A 20,181-nucleotide genomic window follows, 5' to 3' on the forward strand; every position below is an offset into this window, starting at 1 on the left:
ATCTCTAACACTACCACTAAGAAAATAACTCCACAAATGTACTTTAAAAAAATTGGCAAAGGAATTTAAATGATATATGATATTTGACACAGAAGGCCACAAAGGAGGAACATATAAACAAGAAATACATGAAACATCTAGAAGGCAGATAGCAAAATACAGACATATTTCCAACAAAATCAATAATTACATTACTGTGATTACACTCTGATCAAAAGGAGTTGTCAGGCTGGATTTAAAAAGCACTACCCGACAAGCCCCGGGGCCGGGACCATGGAGGACGTGAAGCTGGAGTTCCCCTCGCTCCTGCAGTGCAAAGATGACGCCGAGGAATGGACATACCCTATGAGACGAGAGATGCAGGAAATTTTACCTGGATTGTTTTTAGGTCCATATTCTTCTGCTATGAAAAGCAAGCTACCTATACTGCAGAAATATGGAATAACCCATATAATATGCATAAGACAAAATATTGAAGCAAACTTTGTTAAACCAAACTTTCAACAATTATTTAGATATTTAGTCTTGGATATTGCAGATAATCCAGTTGAAAATATAATACGTTATTTTCCCATGACTAAAGAATTTATTGATGGAAGCTTACAAACTGGAGGAAAAGTTCTTGTCCATGGAAATGCAGGAATCTCCAGGAGAGATGCATTTGCTTATGTTCAAGAAAGAAGATTTTGTATTAATCCTAATGCTGGATTTGTTCATCAACTTCAGAGCTGGAACAAATAATCCTAAAATTTGTATGGAACCAGAAAAGGCCCCAAATAGCCAAAAGAATGTTGGAAAAAACCAAAGCTGGTGGCATCACAATTCTAGACTGGAAGCTCTATTACAAAGCTGTAGTCATCATGACAGTATGGTACCGGCACAAAAACAGACACATAGATGAATGGAACAGACTAGAGAACCCAGAAATGGACCCTCAACTCTATGGTCAACTGATCTTAAAGCAGGAAAGAATATCCAATGGAAAAAAGACAGTCTGTTCAACAATTGGTGTCGGGAAAATTGGACAGCCACATGCAGAAGAATGAAACTGGACCATTTCCTTACACCATACACAAAAATAGACTCAAAGTGGATGAAAGACCTCAGTGTGAGGCAGGAATTCATCCAAATCCTAGAGGAGAACACAGGCAGCAACCTCTGACCTCGGCCACAGCAACTTCTTGCTAGATACATCTCCAAAGGCAAGGGAAACAAAAGCAAAAATGAACTATTGGGACTTCAACAAGATAAAAAGCTTTTGCACAGCAGAGGAAACAGTTGACAAAACCAAAGACAGCTGACAGAATGGGAGAAGGTATTTGCAAATGACTTATCAAATAAAGGGCTAGTATCCAAAATCTATGAAGAACTTAACAAACTCAACACTCAAAAGAACAAATAATCCAGTCAAGAAATGGGCAGAAGACATGAAGAGACATTTCTGCAAAGACATCCAAATGGCCAACAGACATACAAAAAATGCTCAATATCACTCAGCATCAGAGAAATACAGATCAAAACCACAATGAGATACCACCTCACACCAGTCAGAATGGCTAAAATCAACAAGTCAGGAAATGACAGATATTGGCGAGGATGCGGAGAAAGGGGAACCCTCCTGCACTGTTGGTGGGAATGCAAGCTGGTGCAGCCACTCTGGAAAACAGCATGAAGGTTCCTCAAAAAGTTGAAAATAGAGCTACCCTGTGACCCAGCAATTGCACTACTGGGTATTTACCCCAAAGATACAAATGTAGGGATCCGAAGGGGTACATGCACCCCGATGTTTATAGCAGCAATGTCCACAATAGCCAAACTATGGAAAGAGCCAAGATGTCCATCGACAGATGAATGGATAAAGATGTGGTATGTATTATATATACAATGGAATATTACACAGCCATCAAAAATTGAAATCTTTCCATTTGCAACAATGTGGCTGGAACTAGAGGGTATTATGCTAAGTGAAATAAGTCCATCAGAGAAAGACAGTAATCATGATCTCACTGATATGTGGAATTTAAGAAACAAATCGGATCATAGGGGAAGAGAGGGAAAAATAAAACAAGATGAAATCAGAGAGGGAGATAAACCATAAGAGACTCTTAATCATAGGAAACAAACTGAGGTTTGCTGGGGTGGGGTGGAGGGAATGGGGTAACTGGGCGATGGACATTAAGGAGGGCATGTGATATAATTAGCACTGGGTATTTTATATAAGACTGATGAATCACTAACCTCTACCTCTTAAACCAGTAATACATTATATGTTAATTGAATTTAAATTTTAAAAATTTTTAAAAATTAAATGAAAATAAAAAGTAAATAAAACAATAAATAAATAAATAAATAAAAAGCACTACCCTGTTATATGCCATCTATAAGAGAAATAATACATATTGCAAGACACAAATAGTTGAAAATAAAAGGATATTAATATAGTTGGAATGGCTACATTAAGACAAAATGAACTTTAAGAATTCTTACTAAAGACAGATATATTTTATAGTAATAGGCATCTACATATCATGAAAGCAATTTTTAATTTATACTCACCTAACAAAAGAGCCTCAAATCAGAAGAAATAAAAACTGACAAAATTCAAAGGACCAGATAGGTAACTATAATTAGAGATTTCAGTGCCCTACTTTCAATAGTGGATAGAATGAATAGATATAAAAATAAAAATGGATATAGAAAAATTGAACACTATCAATTCATTTAACCTGATATAGATTATAATAAGATGCATAAAACCACGCACCTTCCACCCAACAGAGAAATAGTCATTTCAAGTACATGTGGAACATTCTCCAGGACAGACCATATATGGTAAACCATAAAACAATCAGAGTATGTCCTCTGACCTAAATTCAATTACAAATCAATAGCACAAATGAGAAATTTCCAAATACTTGGAAATTAAATAACATGTTTACAATTAATCTATGAGACTAAGAAGAAAGAAATCACAAGGCAAATTAGAAAATTTTTTAACCCCTTATGAAAAAAGCACACTTCAAAATGTGTAAGACGAAGTTAAGACAATACTTAAAAATAAGTATATAGCTCTAAATACCAATATTTGGAAAGAAGTGTCAAATCAATAATGTAAATTTCTTGCATAATAAGAATAGACAATGAGCAAATTACACCCAAAACAATAGAAGAAAAGCAATAATGAGCAGTAAAATAATGAGGAGGGAAAATTTCCAAACTCAAAGAGGCTAGTTGTACTTTGATACCAATAGCAAAGTTTTCATAAGAAAGGAGAAAAACAGACTGGCATAAACAGACACAAAAAATTCCTAACAAAATACTGGAGATTAAATCTAGCAACATATAAAAAAGATCACATACCATGACCAAGTGGGATTTATCCCAGGAATGCAAACTTGGTTAACAAATGAAAACCAACTAATGTAATGCATATTAATAGAATAAATGCAAAAACACATGATTATCTCAATAAACTGAGAAAACCCACTCAACAAAATCCAGCATCAATTCATGACAAAAACTCTTAAACTAGAAATAGAAGAATGCTTCCTCAGCCTGATAGAGGGAATCTACAAAATGTATCAATTCCCTCCTATTTGCCCCACTGGTGAGGAGGGATTATCACCCTAGGATTCAGGGGGTGACTGAACACACAAACCTGAGCTTGATAGATGAGATCAATGGCAGTTTATTCATCACATACGCTCACAGCCCAGGGGAGGAGGACACTACATGCCATTAAGGGCCACATAGTGGTTGCAGTGGGGAAGAGAGTTAACAACGAGGGGCTGAAGGAGGCAGGCTTTGTAGTATCAAAAGGATGAGGTGCCCCATGGTGCCTGCAAGAGAATGTGATTGGCTTATTTGAATGAATCGTGGGCTGGCAGGGAAGTGAAACCCTATACTGAGAGAGAAGCATGAACTTCACTTGGTCTGTTTGATAGGGAGGATTGTTTAGCTATAGGACCTTATTCATGGCAAGAGAATGAGAAAGAGAACTTGTGGTTAGGCCATTTGAGGTCCTCCTAATTTTACAAGATAAGATAGCACATAATGCTGAAAATGTTCATCTTTACATCACCAAAAAAAAAAAAAAAAAAAAAGGAAACCCACAAAAAAACCCCACAAGCCCACCCTCCCAAAAAAAGTACAATCATATAGCTAACATAAGACTTCACAGTGGAAGAATGAATGTTTTCTTCCTGAGATCAGGCAAAAAGGAAGGATATCCACTCATATCGCTTCTATTCAACATTGTACCAGAGTTTTAGCCATCATTACAAGGCAAGAAGACAAATTAAAGTCATTCAGATTAGAAAGGCAGATATAAAATTTTTACTTGCAGATGACATGGTGTTATATGTAGAAAATCCTGAAGAATCTATACACACAAAAAAAACTACTAAAATTAATAAATTAGTTTAGCAGGTTTTCAGGATACCAAACACACAAAAAATAAATTATATTTCTATGTGCTAGCAATGAACAATCTCAAAACAAAATGAACAATTTCATTCATAGTATCATTAAAAAGAATAAAATACTTAGGAACAAATTTAGCAAAAAGGGACATATACCTGTACCCCATGAACTTTGCTAAAAGAAATTAAAGACCTAAATAAATGGAGACACATAACATGTCTGTAGATTGGAAGACTCAAAATTGTTAAAATAGAAATTTTTCCCAAATTGATCTACAGAGTCGAGTAAATCAATGTCAACCCTATCAAAAACTCAGCAAGGGGAGGCGCCCAGGTGGCTCAGTTGGTTAAGCATCTGTCTTCAGCTCAGGTCATGATCTCAGGGTCTTGGGATCAAGCCCCGCATCAGGCTCCCTTCTCAGCAGGGAGTCTGTTTCTCCCTCTCCCTCTGCCCCTCCCCCTGCTTGTGCTCTCTCGCTCACTATCTCTCTCTGTCAAATAAATAAATCTTAAAAAAAAAAAGAAAATATTTTTAAAAAACTCAGCAAGGTTTTCTGTTTTGTTTTGTTTCATAGGAATGGACAGGTCAATACTAACTTATATGGAAATGCAAAGAACCAAGAATAGCCAAAACAATTCTGAAGAACAAAAGTTGGAGGCCTTACACTCTATTTCAGAGCTTACTGTAAAATCACAGTGATCAAAACAGTGTAATATTGACATGAGAACAGACATACAGATCAATACAGCAGAAGAGAAAGTTTAAAAATAAACTTTTGCACTTATAGTCAACTGACTTTTGACAAAATGCTAAGCAATTCAATAGGAAAAGTCTTCTCAGCAAATGATGCTAAAACAATGGGGTATTCATAGGCAAAAACTTAGACCCTTAGCTGACACCATACAGAAAAATAAACTCAAAATGGATCATAGACCTAAATAGATGAGCTACAAATATAAAACTTCTAAAAGAAAATATAGGAGAAAATCTTTGTGATATTAGGTTAGAAAAGATTTCTTAGACATAACACTAAAAGCACAATCCATAAAAGAAAAAGTTGGTAAGTTGGACTTTAAATTTTTACATTTAAATTTAAAGGTTTTGCTCTTCAAAAATTATCGTTAACAATGAGATAAGCCACAGATTAGTAGAAAACATTTGCAAATTGGATCTGATAAAGGGTTTATATTCAGTATATATAAAGAAATCTTAAAACTCAATCATAAGAATAAAAATAACCCAATTTAAAAGTAGGCAAAAGGTTTGAACAGATATTTCATTGATATATGAATGGCTAATAAGTCCATGAGAGGATACTCAACATCTGTAGTCATTAAAGAAATGCAAAGTAAAGCCACAGTGAGATACCACTCCGCACCCATCAGAATGACTAAAAAGAAAAAGACTGGGGTGCATGGGTGGCTCAGTCATTAAACGGCTGCCTTTGGCTCAGGTCATGATCCTGGGGTCCTGGGATCAAGCCCTGCATTGGGGTCCTGGGATCAAGCCCTGCATCAGGCTCCCTGCTCAGCGGGAAGCCTGCTTCTCCCTCTCCCACTCCCCCTGCTTGTGTTCCCTCTCTCGCTGTGTCTCTCTCTGTCAAATAAATAAAATCCAGTAAGGAAGAAAGGAAGGAAGGGAGGGAGGGAGGGAGGGAGGGAGGGAGGAGAGAGACTGTGAATACCAAGTGTTAGCAAGTATGAGAAAAATCTGGAATTAGCAATCTTAGATTGCTGGTGGGAATGTAAAATGGCACAAGCAATTTTGGAAACATTTTGGCAATTACTTCAAAAGTTAAACACTAACTATTATGATAGTTAACTTACAATTATCTAGCAATTTTGCCCCAAGGTATCCACTCAAGAAAATGAAACCTTATATCCATATGAAGACTTGTACCTGAATATACATAGCAATATTATTCATAGTAGCCAAAGACTGGAAATAATCCAAATGTCCACTGGCTAGTGAATGGATAAAGAAAGATATGGCATATTTTCATCAAGACAAGGATCCCTATGTTGCCTTTTTATAACCACACTCCACTCCCTTTGCTACTGTACTTCCTCCCCCACTCCCTTCCTCCATTCCCTGTCTGCCCCCCAACCACACTAATGTGTCCTCCATTTTTATTATTTGGTGATTTCAAAAATGTTATATAATGGAATCATATACATAGTATGTAACCTCTTGGGATTGGCTTTTTTTCACTCAGTGTAATGCCCTGGTGATTCATCCAAGTTGTTCTGTATCTTTTTTTTTTTTTTTAAAGATTTTATTTATTTATTTGAGACAGAGAGCATGAGAGGGAGGAGGGTCAGAGGGAGAAGCAGACTCCCTGCCGAGCAGGGAGCCCGATGCGGGACTCGATCCCAGGACTCCAGGATCATGACCTGAGCCGAAGGCAGTCGCTTAACCAACTGAGCCACCCAGGCGCCCAAGTTGTTCTGTATCTTAATAAACCATTCTTTTTATTTCTGAGTGGCAAATGTACCACAGTTTGTTTAGCCACTCACACAATGAAGAATATTTGGTTATTTCCCAGTTTTTGGCTATTAGGAATAAGGCTGTTTGTTATAGATATTCATTTATAAGTTTTTATATGAGAAGTTTTTATTTCTCTAAGACAAATGCACAATAGTGTAACTGCTGGATTGTATGGTAAATGCATATTTAGTTTTTTAAGAAACTACCAAACTGTTTTCCAGAGTGGCTGAGAATTTTTATCTTTCAAAAAGTAGTTCTGTTTATTGTTAACAATGACCATACAACAGAAAGAAAAGGAAAATACATTTTTATTCAAGATTAGGTCTTTTACAGGATAGAAAACTAGAATTCTATTCAGACCCTCTTATCATAGCTTAATTAATGAGAAAAGGTGACAGTGCAATATTATGAGGTATCTCTGAAAGAAAAGCAATTTATTAATAATGCAAATCAAGATTTCTTAAGTATTTTTAACATCGACCTAGGAGCTCAGGATCAGTAGTACTTACATGATATATTGATGTAATATTTGGCATGGAGCAGATTCTGAATGTTTAACCTAACATTTTTAAATCATAATATGGGAAACATATCCCATATATTCCCAATATCTAAACCTGTTCATCTTGGTTTACTTTTATTAAAAAACAAGCTCTCAGAAATATAGATGCATTTTCTCTTCCCAAAACAAGATAAACTGTATCATTTGAGGTTGCAAAATAAAAATTTCAGAAGATTTCTGAATAATTTAGGAAGTTCTAAATCTTGAGACATAACATTCCCATTATGAAACCATTACTGCACGGCAAGTAATTTTGGCCCAGTCTATTCTTTTGAAATCTGAAATCAAAAGGAGTTATGTGCAGAAGATGTTCATGTTCTACCTGCACAAGGCCACTCCCAACCTTGAAGCTTTTCAGTTCATTAAGTATTTATTCCTTCTAAACCATATTTAAAAGTCATCATGGGAATCAACCTGCATGCACACTATTCAGTATTTTCTTCTTTCTCTATTTACCAGCTGCTTAGCTTCCCATCCATTCCAGTTTAGCATTTTGTGCTATTCTCTATACAACTCTATTCAACTACATCTGAATATCTGAGTGTAGGGAGATCACAGCTTCAAAGACATTTGGTGCAGGACATGTCCCTAGAAATCCTATTAACAATCACTGGGAGGTTTGCTGGATCCTCTTATAGAAAGATCACTTCCCATCCTTAATGACATTTCCACCATCAGTCTTTCCAGATTGGAGCTGCTACGGTGTTTTTCTCTGTTCCTATCACTCTCATTCATTATCAACATTAGTTTTCCCCTGTTACATTTGTATTAATTCACTATTGTCACCTAGACAATAAAAGTTTTCTTTACATTTTTTTTTCTAGTTAGCCCACTAGTACTCCTTACTTTTCCATAATTACATCCTTCGTGGCAAATTTTTATTTCTCTTTAATGTGTTATAATAGTGGCTTAATTGAAGGAGTTATAGCTTTTCCTTGTATTTAACCAACGTAACACATACTCACTGAGTGGCTACCATTTCCACTCTCATCTCTCTGCAGTCTGTGGTGAGAAAGCTGGACCTGGTTCCTGCCCTGATGGAGCTTACGGGGTAGTGGTGGGTACAGACAGTAAGCAGATCCTCACACAGGTAATTAATTACATTGTTAGCAAGCATAAGGAAAAAAATACTAGGAATGTATACATGAAGGCACTCCTGGTGATGTGGCAGGAATTGTAGACCAGAAAAAAGATGTTCATCCTGAGAGTTGAGCATGAATTGAGTCAAATGGAAGAGGAAGAATATCACTCAAGTGACAAAGACTGGCATAGGTAAGAACACACTGAAAGTCACTGTGCCTGGAACTCAAGAGCCAAGAGGAAAAAATTGGGACGGAGAATGGGAGCCAGATCCTGCTGGGTCTGTTGGGCTCTATGTTTTATTCAATTTGCATTTGAAAAAAATTTAAGCAGGGGATTGTCGCCACCAGATGTTCCATTTAAAAAGATCACTCTTAGAAAACAAAGTAACCGTTCTAGCTTAGAAGGGAGGAGAATAAAAGCAGATGAAAGGAAGCCAGTTAGGAGCCTTTTACAGATGCTCAGGAGAGAAGTGCCGGATTTCTTGGATCAATGTGTTGGCACCAAAGAAGAAAAACACCTTGGAGGTAAAGCCAGTGACTTGTGGTTTTTAGCCAGACCAACTGAGTGGTGTGGATAGATTTAGGGTATATGGCTTCAGTTTGGGACATATTGAGTATAGGCTAGAATGTGAATTCCACAAAGACAGGGGTTTTTTTTGTTTTTGTTTTTGTTTTTTTGCCTATTTTGTTCACTGCTGCATCCCAGTGCCTCGGGAGACGTTCAAGTGGAGATGTCAAATAGTCAGATTAATTATATGGATTTGTAGCTCAGAAGCAAGGGTTGGACTTTAAAATGTGGGAGTCAGCAGAATATAGATGGTCTCAGGAGCCAGGAGAATGCCAAGCTCCAGTGGGGAAGGCTGAAGAATGGAAAAGGCAAGATCAAGGATTGGTGTCCAGCTGACTTGCTTACAGCTCTCTGCAACACCGTGTGCTTGCCAAAGTATCTAGTGATCATTCTCATCATGTTGAGATGAGTGAGACCCCGCGTAGTCCATGCTCAGAAGGGGTCCTGACGGTGTTTAAGTTCCAGTGTGTCCCATGTGCATTTAGCTTGGACATGTCCTACAGGAATACTAAGCCCTTTGTCCTGTGTTGTTATTCCTCTCTCCCCGCTCCTTCTTTCAGGAGAAGTGGGTGGGAAGAAATTACAAAAAGTGGTTATAGTCTAAAATGCAACAGGATTGTATGGCTGAACTGTCATGGAAGATAAGAGATTTAATGCTTTAACCTTTCCAACTATCAGGTTCCAAGTTAGGCCAATAGGATATACTTTTAGCCAGAAAGGCATTTGTATGTCCTTTATTAACTTAACTGTTTTCTCTACCTGTCTGCATGACAAAGTCTTTCCTTCTTCCAGTTCTTCGAAAGAAGTCCTCTCTCCTATTTCTCCCTCTTCTTATGCATCCAGAGCAGAAAGAAGTTTAGCAATCTCCTACATACACTTGACATATCAGTTAACTAAATTTAGTGTGGGGGAAGAAAACACTGCCTTTAGACATTTTGTGTTCTTCTTTTTACATGAACATGGGTGTCATCAGCATCCTTGATATATTACTGATCAAATGTGTTTGAATGTATACATTTTACATTTAATTTCTCCTTAATAAAATATCTAATAAAATTACATCTTTTCATAGCATGACCATTGTTAAAGATGCAAAACTTCTCAAAACCAAACTTGTCAAAACCAGTTTAGAACCAGTTTCATTTTTAGAATTACTTTTTTTTAAAAGAGAGAGAGAGAGAAAGAGAGCACATGAGGAGGGGCAGAGGGAGAGAGAGAGAGGGAATCTTAAGCAGGCTCCATGCCTAGCACAGAGCCTGATGCAGGGCTTGATCTCATGATCTGAGATCATGATCTGAGCCAAAATCAAGAGTCAGATGCCCCAAGAATTACTTATCTTCTATAACAATTAATTTAAAAATGTAATTTGTTTATTCTATACGTGTCTCAATGTAATTTTCTAGGACAATGTGCTTGTTTGAATGTAAACTGTCCTAAGTAATCAATATAAATGGTCACCAAAATGGAGCAACCAGAAGTCATTGAAAGTTACATTTAAAAAAAACAACCCATAGAACCTTCTGCTCTGTCTACAATAATTGAACATTTCTTTCATAATCAAGAAAGAGATTACAGACACATTGTTTAAGATCCTCTTGTTGCTATATGACCACCTAAAAATCTCTAGTATATAAAGTTCATTGAATGAATGTGACTACCAGCATAACTGATTTTATATCATTAGTTGAACAGATTTTTAAATTTTCCCAAATACTATTAGCATACTCATTACATGATCTTAAAAAAAAATGCTGTTGGTCTAATGAATACATTGTTAGCCCAGTGAAATGCAAACAGGTTATTCTACAAAATGGGAATAATGATGCTTGCCTCCTAAGACTGCTGTGAGAATTAAATAAACTAATGTTTGGAAAGCACTCAGAACAGCCTCTGACACAAAGCAAGCCAAAGTAGCATTGGCTGCTACGGATGCTGTAACCACTTACAAACATAGGTCGTGTTTATCTGCATTTGAGATCTCAGGGTGGGGATGACAGTTATGTGGCAATTACAATTATTATTTTAGGATAGATTACATTGATTAGAAGCAGAAATTCTGTATATAAATCAAACTATTTTTAAGGGACTAGAAGAGCCCCTATTCAAAAAACTTCTTTAAGCAAAGACCTGCTTTGTCAGGAATGCTGAAGATGCCCTTAAGAAAGTAAATTTCCCTCCTGTCACTACATTCCTCTACCAGCCCTTTCCCTTTGCCTCCGTGACAGTGGCTTGAGGACAGTTTGAGTGCGGGTTAGAAGGGAGTATGTTGCAAGACCAGAGACGGCAAACGCCTTTGGCTAATACATCTTTCAAGTCCGAAAATTGCTTATTTACTTTTTCCATTATCAGTCATTCTTACCTTTCCTAACATGGTCATATGCTAGGTCTCGGTCTCCTTTCCCACTCCTTATGGTTATTCCCTGTGCCCACTCAGAGTTTGTCCTCCTGACACTCAGCCAGAGTTTGTCCTGCCCACACCCCCACCCCCAGTGCTTCCTGGACTATCAGGTCAGGATGACCTCTCTGAACCGTTCTGCCCTCTCCTTTGATTCCATATTCTTTATTCAGAACCTGTAGCAGTTGCTCTGGTCCTGCCCTCCAGTCTCTACAGTTCTGTTTGTTGCTGGCTGCATCTTAGCATGAAAGATAGTTGAGGAAATTGCTGTGGACCCACAGATTTCTGTAGCTTTAATGAGTTAGAAGTCCTCCTGAACTCTTGCTTCCTGTCCTGGAACTTCTTCCCCCACCTGAGCAGTTTATATAAAAAAAATCCAAGGGATGACGAGCATGCTTGTGGGTAGTTATGAATTACTGTTATCTATTTCAAAGCTGTTTTCTTCCCCGTCTCTCACCATGTAATATGATCTTTAGTGAAGAGCTCAGTTATTTTCTTTCTGGGCTCCCATGATAAAGAGGGACCCAACCCTGGCCGGAATGAAAGGACCAAGTTTTTCAGAACAAATCAAGAAGAAAACCCCCTCAATGTGGCTCAATTCCCCAACATGCACAGCAGTGCCAACACCAGGGAGCGCAGCCCACTGGCCGGGTTTTCTGCCTCATTGCAGTTAGATCCACAGTCTCCACAGTTACAAGTTAGATCCAGTCTCACTTCCAGTAAGAGCTTTACTCACTCCCATGGGATGATCCAAACCTAAGGATTATTGATGCTTCTGAATCCACACAGGCAAGGCTGTCGAGCCAAATCTCAAGAAGCAAGTAGAGGTCTTTTCCTCTCTTCCATTGCTCTTTAGCTGCAAAATTGCTAGAGTCCACTCAGCTGGAGAGAACCTACCACTGATTTTCTCAAGTGAGCCAACCAATGAATCACTCAGCAATAAAAAGAAATGAATTACTGATACATGCACCAACATTGATGAATCTTGATATAATTATGCTGAGTGGAAGCCAGACAAAATAAGAGTATATACTGTATGATTCCACTTAGATAAAATTCTAGAACATGCAAACTAATCTATGGTACAGAAAGTTGTCACATGAAGTTGTGGAGGGCCCACAAGAAGGAAAAGGAAGAAAGGATCACAAAGTAGCACAAGGAAACTTTTGGAGGTGATGAATATGCTTATTATTTTGACCTTGATGCTGGTTTCATAGGGGTGCATGTGTCAAAACTTACCAAATTACCCAGTTTAGGTATGTACTATTTATTGTAGGTTAATTTTATCTCCATAAAGCTATTTAAAAAGTGTACATCCATCACCAACTATTAATATGGCATATATTATTAAATTTCCTAATATTAAACCAACATTCCTAAAATAAATCTCATGTGGTCACAAATACTAGTTTTTTAATGTGGTATTCAATTGTTTGCTAATATTTCATTTTTGCCTTTTGTATCTGCCGTTTCTTTAAATAGCTGTTTTATACTCAATATTAGATAATTCCATTTTCTGAATTCCTTATGATCTAGACCTACTGTTTGTCATGTTTGCTGGCTTTCACTCATTAGAGCTTGTTTTCTTATGTCTGGTAATTTTTCACTGGGAATTTTTATTTGTTTTCATCAAATATATAAGAATCCCGAAGCCTCAAGTAGGAGATGCTTTCTCTAGGATTAGTATTTGCTTATGCCAGGCACCAGGTTATACTTCCAATCCAGGACTAGCTTATTTTTCAGTTGGGGATTTTCCTGCTTGTGGGTAGTATAAATTCAATGCAGAGTATAAATTAAAACTCCCAAATCACAAGTGGATAAGGTTAAAAATTCTCAGAAGAGATGATACGGTTGTTTTTAGCCCAGTGCTACAACCCAAGCAGATTTCCTCTTAGCTGCTCTTTGCTGACTTTCGGATAGTTCTCTTACACACCATTCCGTTGAGGTCATATAGCCCCTTCAACAGGTTATGACTTTATACATGCATTTCAAATTCTGTTTCCTTCGTTTTCATGGCCACAAGTCTGACCCTTCATTTTCCTTAGCAATTATAAATCCCAGCGCTCTGGATTCCTGGCATCAGTGTTTTTTTGCGGAGGAGTCAGGCCTCTACATTCACTTGCCACCCAGATGTCAACTCACAGCTGTTTCTTTTCATTCTTGGGAATTTTCCTTACTTTCTTGCAAACTCAGCCATATTTAAAAGTACATTTGTTGTTTAGGACCTATGTGTATTTCAGCAAAATGGCTTGTCAGAATATTTGACCCATAATAATGCTAAAAGTGGATCCCCACTCTTTCTTTGGTGTGAAACCTTTCTCTTCACTCAAGTGGACCTCTGTGTAACATTTAATCTGGTCAGAAAACAATCAGGAGATGACTACAAGTCTCATCCACATTTCTTAAGGCTATGCCATTGGTCTTTTCAAGATCCTCAAGACCTTTAGATTTTGGTGATTACTCTTCCCAGAATTTTCTGGACAGCTGATTGTGACCAGTGGGGATGGAAAGCACGAATATCAAATGCTGATGGTACTCTAGTATGTTACCAAGAATGAAAGTTGTGACTGTCTCAATTCTATGATTCTCCCCTCTTGCTCAGTTAGGTACCGGTCATTAGGATTTGCACACTTTATTAACTACTCATTCACTGCATTGTGACCAGTGACCATAATCCCTACACCACTGAAACAATGAACTCTATCTCAGAGGACCATTCAAGTCCAGGTGGCTTTCTCACAGTAAAACATATTCTTTGCTTTAGCATCATTGTGAGTTCATTGAAATCTGAAATATTCCTAAGAGGTTGAACTGGATAAATCAAGTCAAGCTAAGTAGTTCTCATCAACCTGCCACAAGGTGTGCAGATCACGTGTGAGAAGCAATCCTCCTAGTTCACAGGTCAATCCAAGTTTTCATTTTCCACCTATGGTGGAAAATCCAAGCCTTGCTTGGCATGGTGCAATTATTAAGAGCCACTATTAAGAGCCACACCTGTTCTTAGTTACAAAGTCTTGAATTTTTTAAAAAAGATTTTATTATTTGAGAGAGAGAGAAAGAGCACGAGCTGGGAGAGGGGCAGAGGGAGAGGGAAAAACAGCAGCAGACTCCCTGCTGAGCTCGGGGCTCAAGGCGGAACTCGATCCCAGGACCCTGAGATCATGACCTGAGCTGAAGTCAGGTGCTTAACGAACTGAGCCACACAGGTGCCCCTGAAGTCTTGACTTTTAAGCCATTTCCAACTACCTTTCCGTGTGTGTGTGTGCGTGTGTGTGTGTGTGTGTTTTCCAGGCTAGATCTAACCAGTGACAGAATATTCCCATCTGAAAAAGAGGGGAACAAAGCCAAGGAGAGAGGGTACTGTGCTCGGTCGGTGCCTATGGCCTGACCCTGCTGTGGCCCAGCCTCTCCTCTTCATGGTTGATCTCTTCATCTAGTGGTACTCAAATTGTTATATGCATTAAGATCACAGGGCAACTTGCTAAAAATGTTTTTTTTTTGAAGGTCCTGTTCCACTTGAAGACTAGTGAGAAACTGCCGTGGGGTCGGGAATGTTTAGTGAGTTTCTGAGCTGACCACATAGCTGGTCCCAGCATCATATATTGAGCAACCCTTGGGCCCGGGTTCTGGATGCTGGAATTACTCTTGGCCCTCTTGACATTTGCTCACGTTGTTTGCCTGACCTCCTGTGTATGTCTGTTTGAACTGATCTATTTGACCCTGCCCTCCATTTCCCCTCCAGCTTTTATCTAACTGGGCTCTAGGTCCTTGCTTCAGCTGCCCTGCTTCTGACACATGCACCCGGCACTGCCCCCAAAGCGGATCCCATCTATGCCGGCTGAGGCGTCCAGCTCCTGACCCAAAACCTGTGTGTGGTTTTTCAGGCCTCACCAAGGACAATTACAAAGTCTTTACCTGGCAGGCCTCATGGGAAATGCTGCCCTCTCCATACTAGGCTTGGTGCACAGTCAATGCATTAACGTCTCTAAAGGGAGCTTCGGTCAAGGACTCAAGCCCCTCTGGCCAGCCAGGCTCTTATGTATATTTGCAGTTCTAGCTCAGACACCCTTCAGCCGAGGTGACTCTGTGGAGGCCTCCTCACTGGGGCAGGACCCTGAAGACTCTTTTTTTCCCCTCTCAGACCAAGTACCCTGTACTCCACTCCTAGCTTTCATTTCCACTCTTTCTTCCCCCTTAACAGGCACATTGTTCCATGGGGCAAAATGGACCTGGGGACAGGCTTCACCTTCTCTGGTTTTAGCCTCTTACACTATCGCCATAGTGATTAAAGGCTTCACTGTTACTTCCATTTTGGCCTGCTGCTTTAACTGGCTATGCCAAAACCTAACAGCTCAGCTCCCTCTCCAGGTTAGCCAAGCTCCTGAGAGTCGAGATCCTGAGCCAAAACAACTCACTTTCATAAACTGGGAGATGATAGGATTTTGAGTATGTCAGTTTTTAAGCTACTAATTTGTTAACACAGCATTAGACAGCCAATACTATTATCTTTCTCTACCTTGTGTACATCTGGACTTTGAACCATTTCAAAGTGGTTTTCACACCTATTATCCCACTTCTTCTTAAATACAATAGCTAACATTTATAGAAAACTTAACTTTGTGCCAGGCACTGTATTAAGTATTAAACAGGCAATAACTGAGTAAATTGCCACAGCTCTCTGAGATGGGTCCTTTTACTACCTCTGATTTATCGAGGAGGAAACTGAGGCACTAGATGCTAAATAACTTGCCCCAAATTACATATATACGAAGTGGAGTTAGCATTCAAACCCTAGCTCTTACCACTGCAACAAACCAGAAAAATGATGCTATTTAGGTAAGGCCACACAGTAGGCTGGTACTGGAGGCAAAACCGGGACTCCAGTCCCAATTCCCCTCCAGGAGTCTGGGGTAACTGCTAGGGACCATGAACAGACTTACAAACCATCTTCAGCTGCCAGCGAGGCAGAGAGAACTGCTGAGAGGTTGGGTGGCAAGAAGCCTCCTTAGGTGGCAAAGTCTTCTGCACCTCTGTGTCTTCATCCAAACCCTGGGGACAATAATCTGACTGGTGACCTGGATCAAGTTTTCTCATCTCTAATACTCACGTCAGCATGACAGGAAAGATAGTAAGGAATGAAGTACACAAGATATAGTTGGGATTGTCCCAAGCACATGGACTCCATGAGATGATGTGCCCCCCGGGGGTGCCCTACAACTGCAGAGGAAAGAGGGATGGTTTTCTGGAATTAAAAGTTCACCGACTGTAGACTTATAAAATTGGAATTCATGGTAATTCTGGGGGGCACTGAGCTAAAGCTCTATATCACGGTATAAAAAGGAACTGTATTTGTCCATGTATTTACAGGATACTATTAAAAGGGAGCACTTCAACTATTTGAGATAACAAAGACTAAAAATTCTTAAATTCTTTTTTTTTTTTAGATTTTATTTATTTATTTGACAGAGAGAGAGAGAGAGACAATGAGAGAGTTAACACCACCAGGGGGAGTGGGAGAGGGAGGAGCAGGCTTCCCGCTGAGCAGGGAGCCCCATGCAGGGCTCGATTCCAGGACCCTAGGATCAGGGCCCGAGCCGAAGGCAAACGCCCAACGACTGAGCCACCCAGGCGCCCTAAAAATTCTTAAATTCTTTGCAGCACTCGAAATGCTCTCTGTGGAATCAATTTGACAGAGCTCTAAAGGGGAGTTTTTTGAAAATGAGATTCCTAGGCTTTACTCTCAGATCCTGACTTCATAGACAGCCTGTGGGCCTGGGAAGCTAGTTCTTAAAGCATCACCAAGTGATTCTGAAGCAACTGATTAATGCACAGTCATTTAGGGATCTCTGCTAAGGACACAACCATAAGCCTTATCCATTTATTATCTATTATTGATTCACTTCCAGTCCCATAATAATTGAATTTTAGAAACGCTTTCGGAAATGCTTTGTGAAGTTTGTGACTACCAGTTGTTCTCACTGGAACTTTACTGATATATCACCACTCTCGTTATACCAGATTAGTAAAATGTCATTTGCAACTTGTATTCCCCCATTCTGCACAGACCTTATAATGAGGACAGAGTTCCTGGAACTGGAAGACTCAGCCCCATTCCAGGCTCTCAAAACAGTCCTTAATCAGAATTTAAGAAATAAATGACTACACTACCTTATATCTAGACGTCCTGAAAATGGTCCTTGTACCAGTCCCATGCCTTGAGTCCCAAATCCAATAGCAGAAGCCATGCATTCTTGTCCTGACCCAGGGGTCTTTCTGGTTCCTTTTTCATTTCTTTCTTTTTTTTTTTAAAGATTTTATTTATTTATTTGACACAGAGAGAGAGACAGAGAGAGAGCACAAGTAGGCAGAATGACAGGCAGATGGAGAGGGAGAAACAGGCTCTCCGCTGAGCAGGGAGCCTGATGTGGGACTCGATCCCGGGACTCCAGGATCATGACCTGAGCCGAAAGCAGCCGCTTAACAGATTGAGCCACCCAGGCGCCCCTCCCTTTTCATTTCATCAGTGATCTTTCCTGTGTGTATTCTGATCCCAAGGGCTGAAACTCTACCAGTGAGCCAGCAGTGGGTCTTTTGAGCTTTCTGGCTTGACCTTTGACCTTTACTGCTGCAAGTTTCCCCCATCTTGACTGATTACCTTCTATCATCCATCAAGGTTACGTTCCAAATCACCTGCCACCTTCTGCTGGGTCTGACTATTCTCTACGGCCCTCCCCCAACCCAGTTCAAGTTCCGCCAGAGATTGTATTTTTTACACTCTTGGGTATCCCCAAACATACAGGTTTTCTGAGACAGTATCTTTGGCATACTTAAGAGATATTAAATCTCTTTGGTTGTAATCACTTTAAAATTAAACACTTCTGAACCCATTTAAGAAATAAAATGAGCTACTAAAAGCAAAACGCTCACATTTTTAACAGAATTTTAATATTCTGTTTTTAGGGGAAGGCCCTTTGTATTTTATTCAAATTCATGAATAATGGATGACATTTAAGATGGCTCATTACGCCTGCAACACACAAATACACGGTTTCTTAAAACGGCCTCCCGTCAAATACATGTGATTTCTCTTTGTCTGCTGTTAATGTAATTGCCTAAACACTAGATTCTCCTGATTATAGTCTCCCTTGTAAACCACTTACGTTACAGGCATAAGCAGCTGTGTTTATGCTTCTGCGGCTTTCGGGTTTCATTACGAAGTTTCAGCATGTGATTCAAGAGCCACAGGCTGTGTAAGCCCCCAGGCAGCAGCAGGCAACTCCTACCGATGAAGGGACTACTCCACCAGCACCTGTGTGTTGTGTAGGAGGGTACGCAGATGCGAACGTCACCCCGCTGCAGCCACATTCCCTGTGAGACGTGAGCAGCAACTGTTAACTTTTCGGGCAATAATTGATCGGTAGTCAAAGACCTGAATTTTTTTTTTTTTTTAAGATTGTTTTATTTATTTGACAGAGAGAGAGAGCTCAAGTAGGCAGGGCACCAGGCAGAGGGAGAAGCGGGCTCCGCGCCCAGCAAGGAGCCCGACGCGGGACTTGATCCCAGGACCCTGGGGTCATGACCTGAGCGAAGACAGCCACTTAACCGACTGAGCCACCCAGGCGCCCCAAAGACCTGAATTTAAACAAGAGCATCAACACTTCCTCGCCTTCTCCTCACTCAACTGAGAACTAAAGAGTTTGGTTTTTTAACTTGGGAGTTTGGGAGCATTCAGAAGGGGTGGAGTAAGAAAGGCAGGCAGACAGAGGAGAGAAAGGCTGACAGAGAAAGCAGCCATCAAGAGTTGGAAGAGGAAATCCATGCTGAGAAATAAGAAAACGAGGAGCAAGGGGGAAGGAGGCAGGGGAACGACGCAACAGAAGACATAGAGTAGCAAAGAGGCCAAAGAGCCACCCAGCAGGTGTTTGTTATCCAAGCCTCCATGACACTTTATCACAGTGATTTCTACTGGAGAAAGAGCTGGTTTTAAACCAGGTTCTGCCATCTACTATCAGTGTGACCTATGCCAATTCCATGACCTCTTCGGGTTTCAGTCTCCCTATCTGTAAATAATAGCGGGTAACACTTAGCCAGGTTTTGGTGAGGATTAAACAAAACAGAAGAAACAAATTAGTGTTGGTAGCAAAGCCTAGTGGTTAAGAAGCCGGGCTTTGTGATCAGACTGCTCGGTTTGATTCCCAGCCTTTAGCTGGACGACCTTAAGCAAGTTATGAACCGGTCTGTGCTTAGTTTCTTATATTTAAAACTGGGGTAATAAAAACAATGCCTACATGCATGTGGTTGTTCTGAAAGTTGACCGGAAAATACATGTAAAACACAGCAAACAGGTAGAACGGTGCCTGGCGTTTGGTTAGTACTCAATAAATGTTGACTCTGAGGGATGAGAGTAGATGCACAAAACATGGTATTGATGACACCTTCCTCACAGAAGAGTAGACACCATTTTGCCTCTCTTTTCTTTATCCCTGCTACTTCGTTGGCATATTGCAAGCACTTACCCAAAGTGTATACTGTGATCAGAAACGATAGAACGCTTTTCTTTTCACCTTTGCTTTGTGCACTCTTGTGTTAACACTTCCCCTTGCTTTGTGTAGTATTGACTAGGTGGTTAGCCAGACGCTCAACTGTTCTTTACTTTGAAAAGTGT

The 20,181-nt window shown here is 39.7% G+C and overlaps 1 pseudogene; it reads left to right on the forward strand.

Moving 5' to 3' along the window:
* Positions 1–273: 273 nt before the first annotated feature.
* Positions 274–741, forward strand: LOC102737754 (serine/threonine/tyrosine-interacting protein pseudogene; annotated as a pseudogene).
* Positions 742–20,181: the final 19,440 nt, after the last annotated feature.

This window comes from Leptonychotes weddellii, chromosome 12 (assembly GCF_054177405.1).
Source record: "Leptonychotes weddellii isolate Sample4059 chromosome 12, ASM5417740v2, whole genome shotgun sequence".
In the NCBI taxonomy this organism is placed as follows: Eukaryota; Metazoa; Chordata; class Mammalia; order Carnivora; family Phocidae; genus Leptonychotes; species Leptonychotes weddellii.